Source organism: Tachyglossus aculeatus, chromosome 23 (assembly GCF_015852505.1).
Source record: "Tachyglossus aculeatus isolate mTacAcu1 chromosome 23, mTacAcu1.pri, whole genome shotgun sequence".
NCBI lineage: Eukaryota > Metazoa > Chordata > Mammalia > Monotremata > Tachyglossidae > Tachyglossus > Tachyglossus aculeatus.
Window position 1 is genome coordinate 41,582,878 of NC_052088.1, and position 19,948 is coordinate 41,602,825.

The following is a 19,948-nucleotide window of genomic DNA, read 5'->3' on the forward strand; positions in this document are numbered from 1 at the left end:
CTCCTCACCACCGGTGTTAAAGCACTCCAATACCTTGCCCCCTCCTACCACCCAGCCTGCACACTTCGCTCTTCTGGTGCTAACCTTTTCCCTATGCCTCCATCTCACTTGTCTCACCAATGACCCCTGGCCCACGTCCTACCTCTGGCCTGGAACGCCCTTCCTCCTTAAATCCACCCCACAATTACTCTCGCTTCCCTTCAAAACCACATCTCCTCCAAGAGGCCTTCCCAGACCAAGCCCCTCTCCTCTTCCTCATCTTCCACTCCCTTCTGCATCCATCTGACTTGCTCCCTTTGCTCTTCCCCCCCTCCAAGCCCCACAGCACTTAGGTATATTTCTGTAATTTTATTTATCTGTAGTGATGTCTGTACACTACAGGACAGGGATTGTCACTCTATTGTTGTACTGTACTTTCCCAAGCACTTAGTACAGCGCTCTGCACAAAGTAAGTGCTTAATAAATACGACTGAGTGAATGAGTGAAGAAAAGTGAAGGCCCTGAGCCACCAACGCGTGTCCGGCTCGACTGCTGAGATTGAGGTCCCTGGGTCGGCAGGACAGTGCCGGATTCCCCATCCCTCCTGGGGGGACCCCGTACCTGAAGCCCCCAGAGCCAAGGCTTACCTGGCAAGTCTTGGTGGCGTGGGACACATAAATCAGGATGGGGAGAAAACGATGGTCTCGCTTCTTGTCTCCATGTCAGTCAAAGATTATTCAATTTCTCTTCTAGAAGTATAAAAACATTCAAAAGAGGGCTCAGTTGAAGGCTGGAAACAAGAAGATAGAATTACCACAATGAACCGGACACAAAGGAAACAATAGGTTTCTTTCCCTCCTCGGACTTCCCCCCTCCAACCTGACCCTCCTTGATTATTATGATCAAATCGATCCCTGCCTAGATTAACAAGGGCACAGCGAATCTCCTGAAACACGCATCATCATCATCATCATCAATCGTATTTATTGAGCGCTTACTGTGTGCAGAGCACTGTACTAAGCACTTGGGAAGTACAAGTTGGCAACATATAGAGACAGTCCCTACCCAACAGTGGGCTCATAGTCTCACGCATCCAGGCGGCACATAAAATCACAGACTGTTCACCCCCCACGCCGGCCCAGATCGGTGGTGGATCCCAGGAATAAATATACCTTTGGAGCCCAGACGGATTGTTGCTTGTCATCACTCCCATATGGACTTTCTTCCCAAAACCCGGTTGGTGATTTTCTTTGGAAAGAAAGAACAGAAGAAAGATTAATCCTGCTTTGCCGAGTCCAACCCCATGGACCCATGCCAACTCTTTGCGCCCTTGAAAAACAATAAAAGGAGGAGGAAAGAAAAAAGAGGCGGTACCCGCTGTTAAGGGCTATGTGCCAGAAACTGTACTAGACACTGGGGTAGATAGAAGCTAATCGGGTTGGACACAGTCCGTGTCCTAAGTGGGGCTCACAGTCTTTATCTCCATTTTACAGATGAAGGAACTGAGGCCCAGAGAAGTTAAGAGACTCGCCCGAGGTCACCCAGCAGACAAGCTGAGGAGGCGGGATGAGACTCCTCGGCCTGGGGTCCATCCACTAGGCCCCGCTGCTTCCCTTCCCCACTGCTACACGGGCCGACTCCTCCCCAAGTCCCTTCTCCACTGTGTCTGCCGCAGCTGCTGGGGCATGGAGAAGGGTTTCTTCCTTTCTTAGGGAGGCAGGGTGCTCACCGCTGAGCCCAGGGAAGGGGGCTTCTGAAGCACAGTTCTGGAGACAGACATGAGCTCATACTGCAAAGGAAAGGGGATCAAAACCAAAAAATGTGATCCGGAGACATCAAGAGAAGTCTTTGGTGCTCAAAACACCCCTCGCTACCTCCATCGACTACAGAGCCTTACTGAAGGCTCATCTCCTCCAAAAGGCCTTCCCTGACTAAGCCCTCTTTTCCTCTTCTCCCACTCCCTTCTGCATCGCCCTGACTTGCGTGCTCCCTTTGTTCTTCCCCTCTCCCAGTCTCACAGCACTTTTGTGCACGTCTGCAATTTTATTTGTTTATATTAATATCTGTCTTCCCCCTTTAGACTGTAAGCTCATTGTGGGCATTTATTGTTTATTCATTTATTGTTGTACTGCACAAGTGCTTAGTACAGTGCTCTGCACATAGTAACCACTCAATAAATATGACTGAGTGAATCCTCCTCCAATTGCCTGAGGAAATTCTTATTTTAAATTCACTTCCATTCCCTTACAAGTCTCTTTTCACAGCTGAACAATCATCCCGAGGGTTGCCAATTCTGTCTCTTGCCAAGTACGTGAGAAACTGTGGACACAATCCCTGCCTTCGAGGAGCTTACGGTCCAACGTGTGAGGAGCACTGTCCTATGCAATTGGGCATTATTAGCCACGATCCCTGCCTTCCAAGCGCTTACAGTCTACTACGGGCAGAGCACTGTACCATGGACTTGGGAGAGCACATTAGAGTTAGGAAACAAGAGCCCTGTCTTCAGGAAGCTTATATCAGCTGTGCACAGAGGGCTGTGCTACACACTTGGGAGAGTGCAATAGGATAGCGTTGGAAGACACGATCCCTGCCATCAGAGAAATTACAGTCTAGACGGGGAGGCGCTTACCACATCTGGACCACTGTGGTGGATGCCCATATGCAGACCGCCGAACTAGTCACCTACCATGCAGTGTGAGAAGCAGCGCGGCTTTGTGGAAAGAGCACAACCCTGGGAGTCAGAGGACATGGGTTCTAATCCCGGTTCAGCCACTTGTCTGCTGTGTGACATGGGGCCAGTCACTTAACTTCTCTGTGCCTCAGTTACATCTTCTGTAAAGTAGGGATTAAATCTGTGAGCCCCTCGTGGGACAACCTGATGACCTTGTAATAATAATAATAATAATAATGACGATGGTATTTGTTGAGCGCTTACTATGTGCAAAGCACTGTTATAAGCGCTGGGGGGATACAAGGTGATCAGGTTGTCCCACGTGGGGCTCACAGTCTTCATCCCCATTTTACAGATGAGGAGCTGAGGCCCTGAGAAGGGAAGTGACTTGCCCAAAGTCACACAGCTGACAAGTGGTGGAGCCGGCATTCAAACCCGTGACCTCTGACTCCAAAGCCCGGGCTCTTTCCGCTGAGCCACGCTGCTTCTCTACCACGGCACTTAGAACAGTGCTTGGCACATAGTAAGTGCTTAACAAATACCATTATCATTATTATTATTATTATTATTATGTGCAGAACATTGTTCTAGAGAGCTATATATACAGGGCTCTAATTGGTGTCTGTTGCATGCAGTGCACTGCACTGGGCACTTACTGGTTGCAGAGTGCTGTAGTGGATGCCTCCTGGGGTACAGATCACTATCCAAACCTCGTACTGGCTGCTTACTGGATCCCTCAGACTCCCTTGTGTCCTCAATGAGAAAACCATTTTCATCAGAGGCAGCGTGGCCTAGGGGATAGAGCCCAGGCCTGGGTTCTAATGCCGGCTCTACCACTTGCCTGCTGCGTGACCCTGGGCAAGTCACTTCACTTCCTCTGTGTGTCTGACCTTGGGCAAATATTCCCTGACCTGTAAAATGGGAATTAAGACCATGAGCCCCTACGTTGGACAGGGACTGTGTCCAACCAGACGACCTTGTATCTACCCCAGTGCTTAGTACTGTGCTTGGCACACAGTAAGTGCTAAGCAAATACCATTAAAAATGAATAAAAAATCAGAAAGGTGGCCCCATGGGTGACAGAGTCTCTCGGTGTCTCAGCGTCCCGGAGGGCTTCGTTTTGCTGGACGGGGTTGACACGGAGAACCCATCCACCCAGCTGCTGGATTCAAGGCCCCGCCGACCCTCTGCTGTATTTACCGAGACCCCCTCGCCCACCCTTCTGCTGCAGCCACCGAAACCCCACCCTGTGTCCACCGAGACCCCTCCCAACCAGCTGCTCTGCCTGCCAGGACCCCACCCAGCCTCCAGGACTGAGGCTATTTACGCTTAATTTTTTTTAATGGTACTTGTTGGGAATTTACAATGTGTCGGACACTGTTCTAAACCCTGGGGTAGATAACGGCTAATCAGGTTGAACACAAGCCAAGTCTCACACTGGGCTCGTAGTTTTAATTTCCATCTTACAGATGAGGTAACTGAGATCCAGAAAAATGAAGTGACATGCCCACGGTGACCCACCAGATAAGTGGCAGAAGTGGGATTGGAACCCAGGTCCTTCTGTCTCCTAGGCCTGAGCTCTATCCACTAGGCCATCCTGCTTCTCTACCGGACTTATCTCACCGGACCGTCTGAATGCCATCTTCAGCCGCAACCGGGGGAGGATGTGGTTAATATCTCAGAATCAAATCGATTGTGTTTACTGAACGCTTGCTACGTGCAGAGCACTGAACTAAGTGTTTGGGACAAAGAGGAGTCCCAAGGTTAGCCCTGGCCCCTAGCTTGGACACCACGAAACACACTTCAGTCAATCCAAGGTATTTATGTAACATTTTTGCTGTATGAAACACTGTCGTAACACTTGGAAGAGTACAACAGAGTTGGTAGTAAAAGTCTCTGCCCACAGTGAGCTTACAGTCTGTTGTGCGCAGAGCATCGTACTGAGCACTCGGACGAGTACAACAGAGTTGGAAAACACCATCCCTGCCCTCAAGGAGCTTAGCGCCTAATATGCGCAGAACACTGCACTGAGCGCTTGGGAGAGGACAACAAAATGAGTTGACACGATCAATGCCCTCAAAGAGTTTATCGTCTCCGGTGCGCAGAGCACTGTACTGAGCACTTGGGAGAAACCAAGAGAGTCGACAGACATGATTCTTGTCCTCAAGGAGTTGACAGTCTGCCACGGGCAGAGCACTGCACTGAGCATTTGAGAGAAGACGACAGAGGCTGTAGACACGATTGCCACCCTCCAGGAGATTACGGTCGGCTGTACAGAGAGCACTGCACTGAGTGCTTAGGAGAGGACAATAGCATGAGAATTTGCAGTCTGTTGCACACAGAGCACTGTACTGAGTGTCCAAGAGACAACGACAGAGGCCACAGACATGATTCCCGCACTCGAGGAGTTTAGGGTCAGCTGTGCGTCCAACACTGTAGCAAACACTTGGGAGAACCAACAGAGTCGGGAAATGTGTTCTCTGCCCCCAAGGAATGTACAATCTGGTAAGGGAGACAGATGCTAAAATAAATTACAGGTAGGGGAAGGAACAAAGTATAAGAGAATGGACAGAGTCAATCATATTTCTTGACCATTCACTGTGGGCAGAGTGCACTTCAATATAAACAACATAACAGACATATTCCCTGCCCGTAACAAGCTTATAGTCTAGGAGACAGACATTAATATAAATAAATAAAATTACAGATATATACATAAGTGCTGTGGGGCTGGGATGGGGGATGAACAAGGGGAGCAAGTCAGTAGGGAGTGGGAGAAGAGGGAAGGAGGGCTTAGTCAGGGAAGGCCTCTAGGAGATGTGCCTTCAATAAGGCTTTGAAGAGGGGAGAGGGTCAATGTCTGCCGGAAATGGGGAGGGAGGTTGTCCTAGGTCAGAGGCGGGATGCGGGCGAGAGGTCGGCGGCGAGATAGAAGGGATCGAGGTACAGTTAGCAGATTGGCAATTCCTGGCATAACAGAGGACTACATCCATTTCATCGTTTCCTCTTTAGATGTGACTGCAGTGACCCAAGAGGACATTTCAATCTTCCCACAAGAGACATCTTAATTAAGGTCACCCAGTTCACGGGTAGGATTCATCCCGACAGAACTGAGAGAAACGGCGTGTCGTAGTGGACAGAGCCCAGGCCTGGGACTCAGAAAGACCCGAATGCTAACTCCGGCTCCGCCAACTGTCGGCCGTGTGACCGTGGACGAGTCGCTTCATGTCCCTGGGCCTCAATCAGCTCATCTGTAAAACGAGGATTAAGACTGTGAGTCCCACGTGGGACCTGGATTGTGTCCAACGTGATTAGCTTTTTATCTACACTGGCGCTCAGTACAATCAATCAGTCATACTTATTAAGCATTGAATGTGTACAGACACTGTACTAAGCGATTGGGAGCGTATGATAGAACAGAGTCGGTAGACACGTTTCTTATCCACAGTGAGTATAACAGTATAGAGGAGCAGAGTGCCTGGGCACATACTAAGTGCTTAACAGATACCATAAAAAAAAGACTAAGACAAGAGAAAGACCTAACCGTGATCGACCCTCGATCAGTGGGACACAACCAAAGTTGAACGCGCTGACTTGAATGCAGACCTTAAGGAGAGCGGTGTCGTGCCCAGAATTCCTCTCCGGTTATTCGTATGAAGTTTGAGGACTCCAGATCTCAGAGCCTCAATAGGAATTGTACTTCCCAAGCGCTTAGTACAGTGCTCTGCACACAGTAAGCGCTCAATAAATACGATTGATGATGATGAACTGAGTCATGCAAAGCCATCCATTAAGTTCCGATAGAAGTCACTTGAATAACAACCAAAATGGCTTAATTTTTGGTTTCAGTAGAGACTTTAAATGCTCCCCTACGATATATCTCAGTCATCCCCCAAGCCCACTTTTCAAGATGCCCCAAATTTCTCATTTCTCCTCATGTTATTTTTGGTACATGCTCCCCTGAAAATTATAGACGAGAAATCATTTAGAAATGCTCTATATGAAGGAAGGACGGTGTCCGAGTATTTAAAGGCCCATTATTTAATGACATTTCGCTCTCCTGCAACCGTTCCCCCATACTCAAGAGTATGTGCTCTCTTGGCTTTTTTCAAAATGCTTTCCAACCCCCAAATCCCCTCCACATTCTGTGATAAAATAGTGCTTCACCCAATTTTCTTCCAGAAGATTTATACACAATTACTAATCGGAAAGCCCTTGAATGCATGAAAGAAAAAAAACTGCAGTAAAGAAAGAGAAAAAAGCAACACAATGCTTCTGCAGGTGGTGGGCCTGTTAGATTTCTATATCCTGGTTTTCAGGATTTCTTCTATCCAAACAACCGCTTTTGTGTAGAGAGGAGAGGAAGGAAACTCAATCTGCTGATGTTATCTGGTTCTGGACAAGTGTGAAGCCCCTTTTCTCAAGATCCTTTTCAAAGGAGACTCCGTCTGGGAGAATAGAGAGCCTTCATCGATCCTATTTCAATCAATCAAATGGTACTTGAGGGCTTACAAATACCATTTCAAAAATAAAAATGGCCATGGGGAAGGGGACAGAATGGGGTTGTGAGAGATTAACTAGAAAGAGAGAGATGTAATTTCAAAAGAAAGGGAACAGGAGGAACCAAGAGGATGGAGCTTAGTCCCAAGTTGTCCACAATATGCACCCATTTACAACTCATTACTGAAACCCGATTTTTTAATGAATTATGTTGCTCACAGACTCCTTGGAATTTGGATAGTATTTCGCTCTTACCTTCCTCATCTCACTTTATGTCCTCATACTCTTCCTGTGCTTCAGGGTAAAGCAAGAAGAGATAGCTCTTATTTTACTGACAGGGAAACAGAGGCATGGAGCGGTTGGGTTTCTTATGGAAATTGTTAAGTGCTTATTATGCATCAAACACTGTTCTAAGTACTGGGGTAGGTACAGGCTAATTAGGTTGGACACAGTCCCTGTCCTGCAAGGGGCTTATAGTTAAAAGATGAACTTGAGGTCAAACAGCAGGCCTGAGGCAGAGCAAAGATCCTGTCTCCCAGGACTAGCTCTCCCCACCCCAAACTGATCTAATCTTATGTTGAGTTTGTTAAACCCCCCAAATGTGGTGCTTCCTATACACCAAGCACCATACTAAGACCAGGGTAGATATAGACTATCATCTCCCCTCTAAACTGCAAGCTCGCTGTGGGTAAGGCATAATAATAATGGCATTTGTTAAGTCCTTACTATGTGCCAAGCGCCGTTCTAAGCCCTCGGATAGATACAAGGTGACCAGGTTGTCCCTAATGGGGCTCACAGTCCTAATCCCCATTTTACAGACAAGGGAACTGAGGCACAGAGACGATAAGTGACCAGCCCAAAGTCACACCACTGACAAGTGGCGGGGCTGGGATTAGAACCCATGACCTCTGATTCCCAAGCCCATGCTCTTTCCACTAAGCCGCCCTGGCAGTCGAGGGACTACCAACTCTGTTATAGTGTACTCTTCCAAGGGCTTAGTACAGTGCTCTGCACAAGGTAAGTGTTCAATAAATACCACTGATTGAAGCAGGTGGGCTAGAAAGAACACGGGACAGAGAGTCAGAAGGACACGGGTTAATCCCAGCTCCGCTATCTGTAAACCGTGTGACCTTGGGCAAGTCACTTAACTCCTCTGTGCCTCAGTTGCCTCCAGTGTAAAATAGGGATGAAGACTGTGAGCTCATGTGAGACAGGGACTGTGTCCAACCTGATTAACTTGAATCTACCCCAGTGCTTCGAACGGCGCTTGACACCTAGTGAGTGCTTAACAAGTACCATCATTATTACTATTATTTCTTTTGAGTTCTCCCAAGCGTTTAAGTGCAGTATTCTCCACAAGGTAAGTCAATCTAGCCTCTATGGGTTGATAGATAATAATAATAATAATAATGAAGGCATTTGTTAAGCGCTTACTATGTGCAAAGCACTGTTCTAAGCCCTGGGGAGGATACAAGGTGATCAGGTTGTCCCACTTGGGGGTCTCAGTCTTAATCCCCATTTTACAGATGAGGTAACTGAGGCCCAGAAGAGTTAAGTGACTTGCCCAAAGTTACACAGCTGACAATTGGCAGAGCTGGGATTTGAACCCATGGCCTCTGACTCCAAAGCCCGGGCTCTTTCCAATGAGCCACGCTGCTTCTGTAGCTATTGATTAGGGCTGGCAGGAGCCCCCAGTGATCAGCATTTGAAAACCCCATTCATTTTTGTCCCACATTTGCTGTTTCCCTCAACCTGCACAAGGAGGGAAGCTCTGCTTTGAAACCCCAAATGAGACACCGTTTTAATTAGGTTTCACGTTTGCTGAAGTGTTGAAATGTCCAAAATGTGCAAATCTGTCATATTTCTGCTCTGGAACAAAGCAACCAGCCTCAAAAAGCTTATTATTGAGCAAAAATGTGAACTATAGGCTACTCTTCGTCAAATCAGGCTAAACCCAGATCAAACACGGCTATTAGATTGTAAGGGCATCAAGGGCAAGGAACCCAAGTGCTCAGCAAATGCTCTGCACCAACTAAGCAACCAGCACAGCACTCTACACCTGAGGTGCCTATCACAGTGCTCTGCATCCAGTGAGTACACTGACATCAGACTCACCCCTCTCCTTCATCGATTCTTTCTTTTCCTTCACTGTTTCTCCTTCCAGTGACTGAGCGCGGACCACCCCACACCCCTCCCTCCCCCAGTCACCCAGCATGGACCACTCCACCACCTCAACTCTTGCCTCTCCATCCCTGACCCCTCCCCTCAGTGACCCAGCATAGGCCACCCAACACCCCGGACTCTCCCACTCTCCATCCCTGCCTCTCCCCCAGTGACCCAGCATGGACCACCCAACACCTCTGTCTCTCCCCTATCCAGACCAGGCCATCCGATGCTTCTAAATCCCCTTTCCCTCCCTGATTCCTCCTTGAGAGACGCAACGCAGATCCCCCCAAACACCCCTGATTCTCCCCCTCCAACTCAACGGGCCCAGCATGGACCATCCGCCACCTCTGAATCACTCTTGGACTGACCCATCCTATTCTGCGTCACCCTGACTGGCTCTCTTTATTCATCATCCTTTAGTGCTTACGTTGATCTGTAATTTATTTATTTATATTAATGCCTGTCTCCCCCTCCAGACTGTAAGTCTGTTGTGGACAGGGAATGCATCTGATTATTGTTATACTGTACTCTCCCAAGCGCTTAGTACAGTGCTCTGCACACAGTAAGTGTTCAATAAGTACGACTGACTGGCTGACGGAAAACAATTCTGCCCTGCCCAGAGTCCTTCCCCAGAAGCACATCCCTTCATCATTGCTACTGGGAGACATGTGATACATCCCATAAATCCACTCCCCCCAGGCTCTCTGTACTGGCTCAGGCTGAGCTCCACAACACAGTTGCCTCATCGTAACTGTGTAGCTCATTTACAGGTCGGGTGTTATAATCCTAAAGAGAAAAGCTTCATTCAAGAGTGTCTGACCTGATTAAACTTATATCTAGCCTTGTCTTTTTTTTAATGTAATTACTATGTTCCAGGCACCGTACTAAGTGCTGGGACTGATAGAAGCTAATCAGGTTGGCCACAGTCCCTGTCATTCATTCATTCATTCCATCATATTGATTGAGCCTTTACTGTGGGCAGAGCACTGCACTAAGCACTTGGGAAAGTACAATACAGCAATAAACAGTGACAATTCCTACCCACAATGAGCTCACAGTCTAGAGTGGGTGAGACGAACATCAATATAAATAATCATATTAGAAATATATGCAGACGTGTTGTGGGGCGGGAGGGGGTGGGGAGAGCAAAGGGAGCAAGTCAGGGCAATGCAGAAGGGAATAGGAGATGAGGAAAAGTGGGGCTTGGTCTGGGAAGGCCTCTTCAAGGAGATGTGCCTTCAGTGAGGTTTTGAAGGAGGGCAAGTAATTCTCAGGTGGATGAAGGGCGTTTCAGGCCAGAGGTGGAACGTGGGCCAGAGGTCGGCAGTGAGATAGGGGAGATCGAGGCACAGTGAGAAGGTTAGGACCAGAGAAACGAAGTGTGCAGGCTGGGTTGTAGAAGGAGAGAAGGGAGGTGAGGTAGGAGGGAGCAAGGTGATGGAGTGCCTGAAAGCCAACAGTGAGGAGTTTTTGTTTGATACGGAGGTGGATAGGTAACCACTGGAGATTTCTGAGGAGGGGGGTGATATGTCCTAAATGTTTCTGAAGAAAGATGATACGGGCAGCGGAGTGAATTATGGACTGGACTTGGAAGAGGCAGGAGGTTGGGAAGTCAGCAAGGAGGCTGATGCAGTAACCTAGGCAGGATAGGATGAGTGACTGCATTAACGGGGTAGCAGTTTGGACGGAGAGGAAAGGGCAGATTTTAGCAATGTGGTGAAGATGGGACCGACAGGATTTGGGGAAGGATTGAATATGTGCATTGAATTAGCGAGCAGGGTCAAGGATAATGGCCAAGGTGACAGGTTGGTGAGACGGGAAGGATGGTGGTGCCATCTACAGTGACGGGGAAGTCCGGGAGAGGACAAGGTATGGGTGGGAAGAAAAGGAACTCTGTTTTGGACGTGCTACGTTTGGGGTGACAGGAGGACATCCAAGTAAAGATATTAGGAGGCAGGAGGAGATGCGAGCCTGTAGAGAGGAAGAGCGATTAGGGAGGCAATGTAGATTTGGATATCATCTGCATAGAGATGGTAGTTGAAGCCATGGGAGCGAATGAGCTCTCCAAGGGAATGAGCGTAGATGGAGAATGGAAGGGGACTGACAACCGAACCTTGAAGGACCCCCACAGTTACGGGATGGGAGGCAGAGGAGGAGCCCACCAAGAAGATTGAGATTAAATGGCCAGAGAGATAAGAGGAGAATCAGGAGAGGTACAGAATCAGTGAAGCCAAGGTTGGGTACCATATCCAGGAGAAGGGGGTGGTCCACGGGGTCAAAGGCAGCTGAGAAGCCGAGGAGGATAAGGATGGAGTAGAAGCCTTTGGATTTGGCAAGAAGGAGATCGTCGGTGACTTTTGAGAGGGCGGTTTCAGTGGAGTGAAGGGGATGCAAGCCAGATTGGAGGGGATCCAAGGTGAGAACTGGACAGTGGGTGTAGATGACTCCTTCAAGGAGTTTGGAGAGGAATGGTAGGAAGGAGATGGGGCAATAACTGGAGAGAGCTGTGAGGTCTAGGGACTGTCCCACGTGGGACTCACAGTCTTCACCCCCATTTTACAGATGGGGGAGCCGGTGCATAGAGAACTAAAGTGAATTGACCGAGGTCAAACGGCAAGCACGTAGTAGAGCCAAATTAAAAATCAGGTCCTTCTGACTCCCAGGCCACTGGGCTCTACCACTTCCGTGCTTAGAAAAGTGTTGAACACAGAGGCGCTTAACAAACACCATAAAAAATCCAAACTGAGACTTGCATTTAGAGTTAAAATGGGTAGATAATTCAGTCCTTTGGACGCTGTCACCAAGAACTGTTACTATCATTATTATTGTTATTATTGTTGCTGTCTGTACCGAGTCCGTGGGGGAGAGAGTCAGGAATGGGGAGAATCAGGAGTTCCCCAGTGGGTGCCGGCAGAGACCACAGCCATCAGAGGCCAGGACCAGCCTCCTTTTCCACCGGGCGTTCTCCGCCTGCCCTCTGGAAACCGGGCGCGAGGCCTGCTGCTCCCTCCGTTGCAACGAGGCTGAGAACTCCACGAGAGCGGAGACCGGGTCCGACCCGATGAGCTTTCATCTGCCTCGGGGCTTAGTAGAGTGCTGGGAGGTGGCCTAGTGGTTAGAACACGGGCCCGGGAGCCCGAAGGATTTGCGTTGCAATCCTGGCTCCGGCATTTGTCTGCTGGATGACACTGGGCGAGTCGCTTTACTTCTCTGGGTCTCAGTTTCCTCATCTGTAAAATGGGGATTAAGACTGTGAGCCCCATGTGAGACAGGGACGGTATCCAACCTAATTAACTTGTATCCACCCCAGTGTCTGGCACATAGTAAGCACTTAACAGATACGATTTTTTTTTTAAAAAAGATGCCATCATTATTTAGAGGGTGGCCTCATGCCCTCTAGACTGCAAGATCGACAGGGGCAGGGAGAGCGCCCACTAATTCTATTGTATTCATTCATTCATTCAATCATATTATTGAGTGCTTACTGAGTGCACAGCACTAGACTAAGAGCTTGGGAAGCACAAATCGGCAACATATAGAGAAGGTCCCCACCCAACAACAGGCTCACAGTCTGGAAGGGGGAGACAGACAACAAACCAAAACAAGTAGACCCCCGGCCCACATCATCCCCCGGGCCCGGAATGCCCTCCCTCTGCCCATCTAGCTCTCTTCCTCCCTTCAAGGCCCTACTGAGAGCTCACCTCCTCCAGGAGGCCTTCCCAGACTGAGCCCCTTCCTTGCTCTCCCCCTCGTCCCCCTCTCCATCCCCTCCACCTTACCTCCTTCCCTTCCCCACAGCACCTGTATATATGTATACGTTTGTACGTATTTATTACTTTATTTATTTTACTTGTACATATCTATTCTATTTATTTTATTTTGTTAGTATGTTTGGTTTTGTTCTCTGTCTCCCCCTTTTAGACTGTGAGCCCACTGTTGGGTAGGGACTGTCTCTATATGTTGCCAACTTTTACTTCCCAAGCGCTTAGTACAGTGCTCTGCACATAGTAAGCACTCAATAAATATGATTGATTGATTGATTGAAGTAGACAGGTGTCAGTACCATTTGAATAAACAGAATTATAGCTATATACACATCATGAATTTTGTTAGTATGTTTGGTTTTGTTCTCTGTCTCCCCCTTTTAGACTGTGAGCCCACTGTTGGGTAGGGACTGTCTCTATATGTTGCCAATTTGTACTTCCCAAGTGCTTAGTACAGTGCTCTGCACATAGTAAGCGCTCAATAAATACGATTGATGATGATGATGATGAATAAAATAGAGTAATAAATATGTACAAATATACACAAGTGCTGTGGGGAGGGGAAGGGGGTACGGCAGAGGGAAGGAGGGGGGTGGGGAGGGGAGGAGGAGAGGAAAATGGGGGGTTCAGTCTGGGAAGGGCACCTGGAGGAGGTAAGATCTCAGTAGGGCTTTGAAGACAATCCGGGCAGCAGAGTGAAGTATGGACTGAAGTGGGGAGAGACAGGATGATGGGAGATAAGAAAGGAGGCTGATGCAGTAATCCAGTTGGGATCGGATGAGAGATTGAACCAGCAAGGTGGCTGCTTGGATGGAGAGGAAAGGGTGGATCTTGGCGATGTTGTGGAGGTGAGACCAGCAGGTTTTGGTGACAGATTGGCTGTGGCGGGGTGAATGAGAGAGCGGAGTTGAGGATGACACCAAGGTTGTGGGCTTGTGAGATGGGAAGCATGGTAGTGCCATCCACAGTGACGGAAAAGGCAGGGAGAGGATGGAATTTGGGAGGGAAGATAAGATCAGTCTTGGACATGTTGAGTTTTAGATGGTGGGCAGACATCCAGATGGAGAAGTCCTGAAGGCAGGAGGAGAGCCTGGAGAGAGGGGGAGAGAGCAGGGGCAGAGACGTAGATCTGGGTGTCATCAGTGTAGAGATGATAGTTGAAGCCGTGGGAGCGAATGAGGTCACCAAGGGAGTGCGTGTAGATTGAGAACAGAAGGGGACCAAGCACTGAACCTTGAGGAACCCCCACAGTAAGGGGATGGGAGGGGGAGGAGGAGCCAGAGAAGGAGACTGAGAATGAACGGCCGGAGAGATAGGAGGAGAACCAGGAGAGGACAGTGTCTGTGAAGCCAAGGTTGGATAGCGTGTTGAGGAGAAGGGCACGGTCCACAGTGTTGAAGTGAGGATTAGGATAGAATAGGACGGAGGATTAGGTCGCAAATCCAGTTTACACAGGCTTCCCTTGAATCTACTTGACACCTCCCCCCAACCCCCTGCCCTCGGGAACCTCAGTACTTATTTCCCTGTACATATTCCGCGTATCATATCCTTCTCCTCCTCAGGGGTGGGAGCCTCGCGCTTTCAAAGTCCCAGTCGCCTGGCTCCAACCCCCCAGGGATCCTCTCGGGTACCTCCTCGTGCCCAATGTCCATCAAGGGTCCACAGCACGAGCTCTCCCCGTGTGCCGCTCTCCCAGGCACACAGCTCGATAACCTCTCCCCTTCACGACAGCCGAGGGTCTCCATCCCCACAACCTGGTTCTTCTATTTCCTCCCCATTCCTTCTCTCTGACTGAGCGAAGTCTTTACACTTCCACAGAGAAGGAGCGTGGCCTAGTGGAAAGATCCTGGGAGTCCTAAGACCCGGGTCCTAATCCCAGCTCTGCCACGTCTGCTGTGTGACCTTAAGCTAGTTACTTCACTTCTCTGGGCCTCATCTATTAAATGGGGATTAAATCATATTCCTTTCAAGGCTTTTCCTGGTCCTACCCAGCTGGGTTGCTTCAGGCAATTTACACCAAAGAGAAGAGGCCATAATAATAATAATAATAATGGCATTTATTACGCGCTTACTATATGCAAAGCACTGTTCTAAGTGCTGGAGGGGTTACAAGTCGATCAGGTTGTCTTATGCAGGGCTCACAGTCTTAATCCCCATTTTCCATGAGGTAACAGGCACAGAGAAGTTAAGTGACTTGCCCAAAGTCACAGAGCTGACAATTGGCAGAGTCGGCATTTGAACCCATGACCTCTGACTCCAAAGCCCGTGCTCTTTCCACTGAGCCACGCTGCTTCTCTAGAACTGCACTAAGCGCTACGATGGATACCAGCCAATCCGGTTGGACCCAGTCCCCGTCCCACGTAAAGCTCACGGTCTCAATCCCCATTTTACAGATGAGGTAACTGAGGCCCAGAGAAGTGAAGTGACTTGCCGAAGATCACAGAGCAGACCAGTGGCGGGGATGAGATTAGAACCCAGGAACTTCCGATTCCCGGGCTTGGGTTCTATCCCCTAGGCCACGTTGCTCCTCAAAACCCTGATTTATGGGAGGGTGGAGACCCAGGGCACCCCCATCCCACCCCCACATTGACCGATACCACCAGCTCTTCTACGGGTGCCCTCGATCTAGGCCAGCTGGTCACCCCCTGAACCAGTTAGCCCGTCCAATCAATCAATCAATCAATGGGGACGAAGCTTCCAGCAAAGGGATTGTCCCTTTGCCCTCTTCTCATTTAACACAAATCAATCAATTGTATTTATTGAGCGTTTACTGTGTGCACAGCACTGTACTAAGCGCACTTAAAGACCCTCACACACCTGTTGGGGGGCCTAGAGCAGCTAGGGACCCCGGCCACCCGCCCCTCTGTCCTTTTGCCAGGTCGGGAGGTCCATCGCATCCCAACCCTGAATGGACGGACATTCTAGCAGCCCAATCTCATTCATTCATTGTCATATTTATTAAGCACTTATAGTGAGCAGAGCACTGTGCTAAGCACTTGAGAAAGTACAGTTCAGCAATAGAGACAATCCCTGTTCACAACGAGCTCACGGTCTAGAGGGGTGGGACCTCGGACTGAAGTCTTCATTTAATAGTATTATATTGAGTGCACTGTGCTAAGCGCTTGGGAAAGTACCATTCAGCAATAAAAAAGGACAATCTCTGCCCACAGTGAACTCAGTCTAGAGGGGGGATCGCGGAGTGAAACCCCCTCCCTGCCACCCCCTGCATAGCCCCCCCCCCCACCCCACACATCCCACAGGCCGGCTTTAGTGGGGTGGGGAAACTGACTCAAGTCCTTATGGATGTATTTCGACCAGAGAAAAGAGGGAGAGGGGGAAGGGGGAGAGAAAGGTGGGCACAGTCATGTCCTGAAGTGCTACTGGTGGTGACCCCCTCCCCTAGGGAAGATCCCCCCAGGTATCAGGGCAGCCCCGGAAGAGGGTGGGAGGACAGTCGTGTCCTGAAATGCTCCTGGGGGTGACCCCAACCCCTGGGAAGATCCCCCACCACCTCACACACACACACATGTATCAGGGCAGGCCACAGAAAGGGGGTGAGGAGACAGTCGGGTCCTGAAGTTCTGCTGGGGGTGACCCCCTCCCCTAGGGAAGATCCCCCCAGGTATCAGGACAGCTCCAGAAGGGGGTGGGGGGGGACAGTCGTGTCCTGAAATGCTCCTGAGGGTGACCCCAACCCCTGGGAAGATCCCCCCCCCCCACCAACACACACACACACACACACACACACACACACACACACACACACACGTGTATCAGGGCAGGCCACAGAAAGGGGGTGAGGGGACAGTCGAGTCCTGAAGTTCTGCTGGGGGTGACCTCCTCCCCTAGGGAAGATCCCCCCAGGTATCAGGACAGCTCCAGAAGGGGGTGGGGACAGTTGTGTCCTGAAATGCTCCTGGGGGTGACCCCAACCCCTAGGGAAGATTCCCACCCTCCACACACACACACACACACACACACACATACAAGTATCAGGGCAGGCCATAGAAAGAGGATGAGGGGACAGCCAGGTCCTGAAGTGCTGCTGGGAGTGACCCCCCTCAACCTAGGGAAAATCCCCCCAGGTATCAGGGCAGCCCCGAGAAGAGGGGGGACATGGTGGGGGGGGGGGGGTGACAGTCCTGTATTAAAGTGCTGCTGGGCGTGACCCCAACCCCTAGGGAAGATTCCCCCCCCACACCCTCAACACACAGGTATCAGGGCAGGCCACAGAAAGGGGATGGGGGGGGACAGTCCTGTATTGAAGTGCTGTTGGGGATGACCCCCACCCCTAGAGAAGATCCCCCCGGGTATCAGGACACCCCCTAGAAGGGAGGGTGTTGGGGGACAGCTCGTAGGGGAGACTGCAGGGTCTCGGGAGCCATTAACCCTTCTCCCCAGCAGCAGCCCCCGACCCCGACCCCCCAGGGAGGATGGGGGGAGGGGGGTGGGGGGCTGGGCCCCAGTCCTAGAGCCATGTCTTCCTGAAAGGTTATCAAACAATCAGTGGCATTTATTGAACCCTTATTGTATGCAGAATGCTGTACTAAGCACTTGGGAGTGTACCACACAATAGAGTTGGTAGAAACATTCCCTGCCTATTACGAGTTTACAGTCTTCGTTTATGACAAAAAAACAACTGACAGTAAGACCTTAAATTAAAACATCAGTTCAAAATAAAAAAAAATCAATGGCATTTAGTGAGCAGTCTATGGACAGGGCACTGTACTAGGCACTTCGGAGAGTACAACACAACAGAACTAGCACAAATGCTCCCTTCCCATAACGAGCTTACAGTCCGGGGGGTGAGCCAGACATTAATATGGAAAAAATAAGTAATTTAATATAATTTAAAGATAAGTACATAAGTGCTGAGGGGTTGGGGGCAAATATCCAATGTCCAAGGGTCACAGATCCAAGCCCCCAAACTTCCCGGACTGGGGCAAGATTGGAGAAGTGTCATTTATCAAAGAGAGCTCGCAAAGAGATTCGCCCTTGACTGAAATGCCCCTAGACCCATATTTCCCCAACTTGAAAAATACTGTACAGATTTCAGTCAAAACAGAACGATCCTCCCCTTGATTCTAAGGAAAGACAGTACTGTGTGGTGGACAAGGTTGCCTGAGAAAAGCAAGCCCGATTTTCCGGTTCCTGTCCGTTGGTTCCTAAGGCCCCATCTGTCTGGGGGGGTCACCTGCCCTGGGGGCTTAGGGATGGAATGGGGGTTTGGGTACAACAAACTGTGTGATAGATTTAGACAGACAGACAGAAGGTGTCTGCTGGCTTACCTTCAAACCTGGATGGGTTCTCTCCGAAAAAGCAGTGAATTCCACTTGCTGGGCACACAGTCGCCCAGCTGAGAGCAATGCAAGTCACCTAGTGGGAGGAGCCTCGGAATGGTGGCACCTGTGAGACAGGTCATCCACTTAACCCTTGCCTGGAAGCAGCAGGTTTGCCCTTGAAGGCCCTCTCTGCACCCTGGCATGGGCTTAATACCTCTATCCCCCTTCTGAGTACTCTGAGTTTATCTTAGAAGGAAGGTCTTTCTCCATCAATTGTATTTATTGAGCACTTACTTTCATTCATGCATTTATGTGTGCAAAAACTGTGTGCAAAACACTGGACTAAGCACTTGGGAGAGTACACTATCAATAAAGGAACACGTTCCCCACCCAAAACGAATTTACAGTCTAGCTTCCAGCCAGAAACCCCAAGCTGGAGAGATTCTTGGCATTTTCACTGCCGCCTGGTTTCCCCGGCCAATTCCCGCAGCTGTGTGGGGCAGCCTGGTGACTGGGAAGGGGCACTGGGGGAAATGGGACACCAGGCCCCATCCTCCATGGGGACCACTAGGATAAATAATAGTAATAATGATGGTGTTTGTTAAGCGCTTATTATACGCCAGGCACGGCACTAAGTGCTGGGGTCGTTACAGAGCAAATTGGGTTGGACACAGTCTCTTTCCTACGTGGGGATCACGGTGGCAATCCCCATTTTACAGATGAGGTAACTGAGAAGTCAAGTGACTTGCCCAAGGTCACACAGCAGGCAAGTGGCAGAGTCAGGATTAGAACCCGTGATCTTCTAACTCCCAGGTCTGTGCTCCAGCCACTCCAGATCCTCTCCAAAAATGAAGCCTGCGGGGGGGAAAAGAAGATCTGAATCCTGGTTCGTTGCCCCCGGGGCTCTTGGCCCAGGGTCACACTACAGACAAGTGTGGCCGACCTGATTATTCAAGCGCTTAGTACAGTGCTCTGCACACAGTAAGCGCTCAATAAATACGACTGATGATTATTGTGGCCGACCTGATTATTCCCTCTCTTCTCCGGCGCTCAGGACGGCGCTTGGCTCATAATAAGCACTTTAATAGCACAGTGATCGATTATGATTCAATGCAGGAAAGGTCACCACACTGTCACAGGGGAGACACAAAGGATTCAACAAGAGGAGGAGCCGAAGCAAGTAGCAAGAAACGGCCAGTGAAAAAGTAAACAGTACAAGTAGACGATTATATTCCACCAATCTATATCATCAATCGTATTTATTGAGCGCTTACTATGTGCAGAGCACTGTACTAAGCGCTTGATCTATAGATCAGTATATACCTACGTGCAGGAGTTAGGGCAACCTACTTAAATGCTGATAGAGCTACTGGGAATGCTACAACTGAGGGTCCTGGGAATTAATCAAAAAAGGCTTCCTGGAGGAGGAAGAGGGGGTTTCTGGAGGCACTGAAGATGGGAGATGTGGTAATCTGTTTGCTGTGTGTCAAGCAATGTGATAACAATAATAATAATGGTACTTGTTAAGCGCTTATTATGTGCCAGACACTGCACTGCCAGGGTAGATACAAGATACGTTCCACATG

General features: G+C 49.5%; 1 long non-coding RNA gene across 1 annotated transcript; it reads right to left on the reverse strand.

Moving 5' to 3' along the window:
- Positions 1 to 632: 632 nt before the first annotated feature.
- LOC119944816 lies at positions 633 to 18,447 on the reverse strand. Its single transcript, XR_005455964.1, has 3 exons — positions 18,369 to 18,447; positions 1,152 to 1,227; positions 633 to 728 (listed from the first exon to the last, which is right to left on the reverse strand). It is a non-coding gene; the product is annotated as an uncharacterized LOC119944816 (long non-coding RNA).
- Positions 18,448 to 19,948: the final 1,501 nt, after the last annotated feature.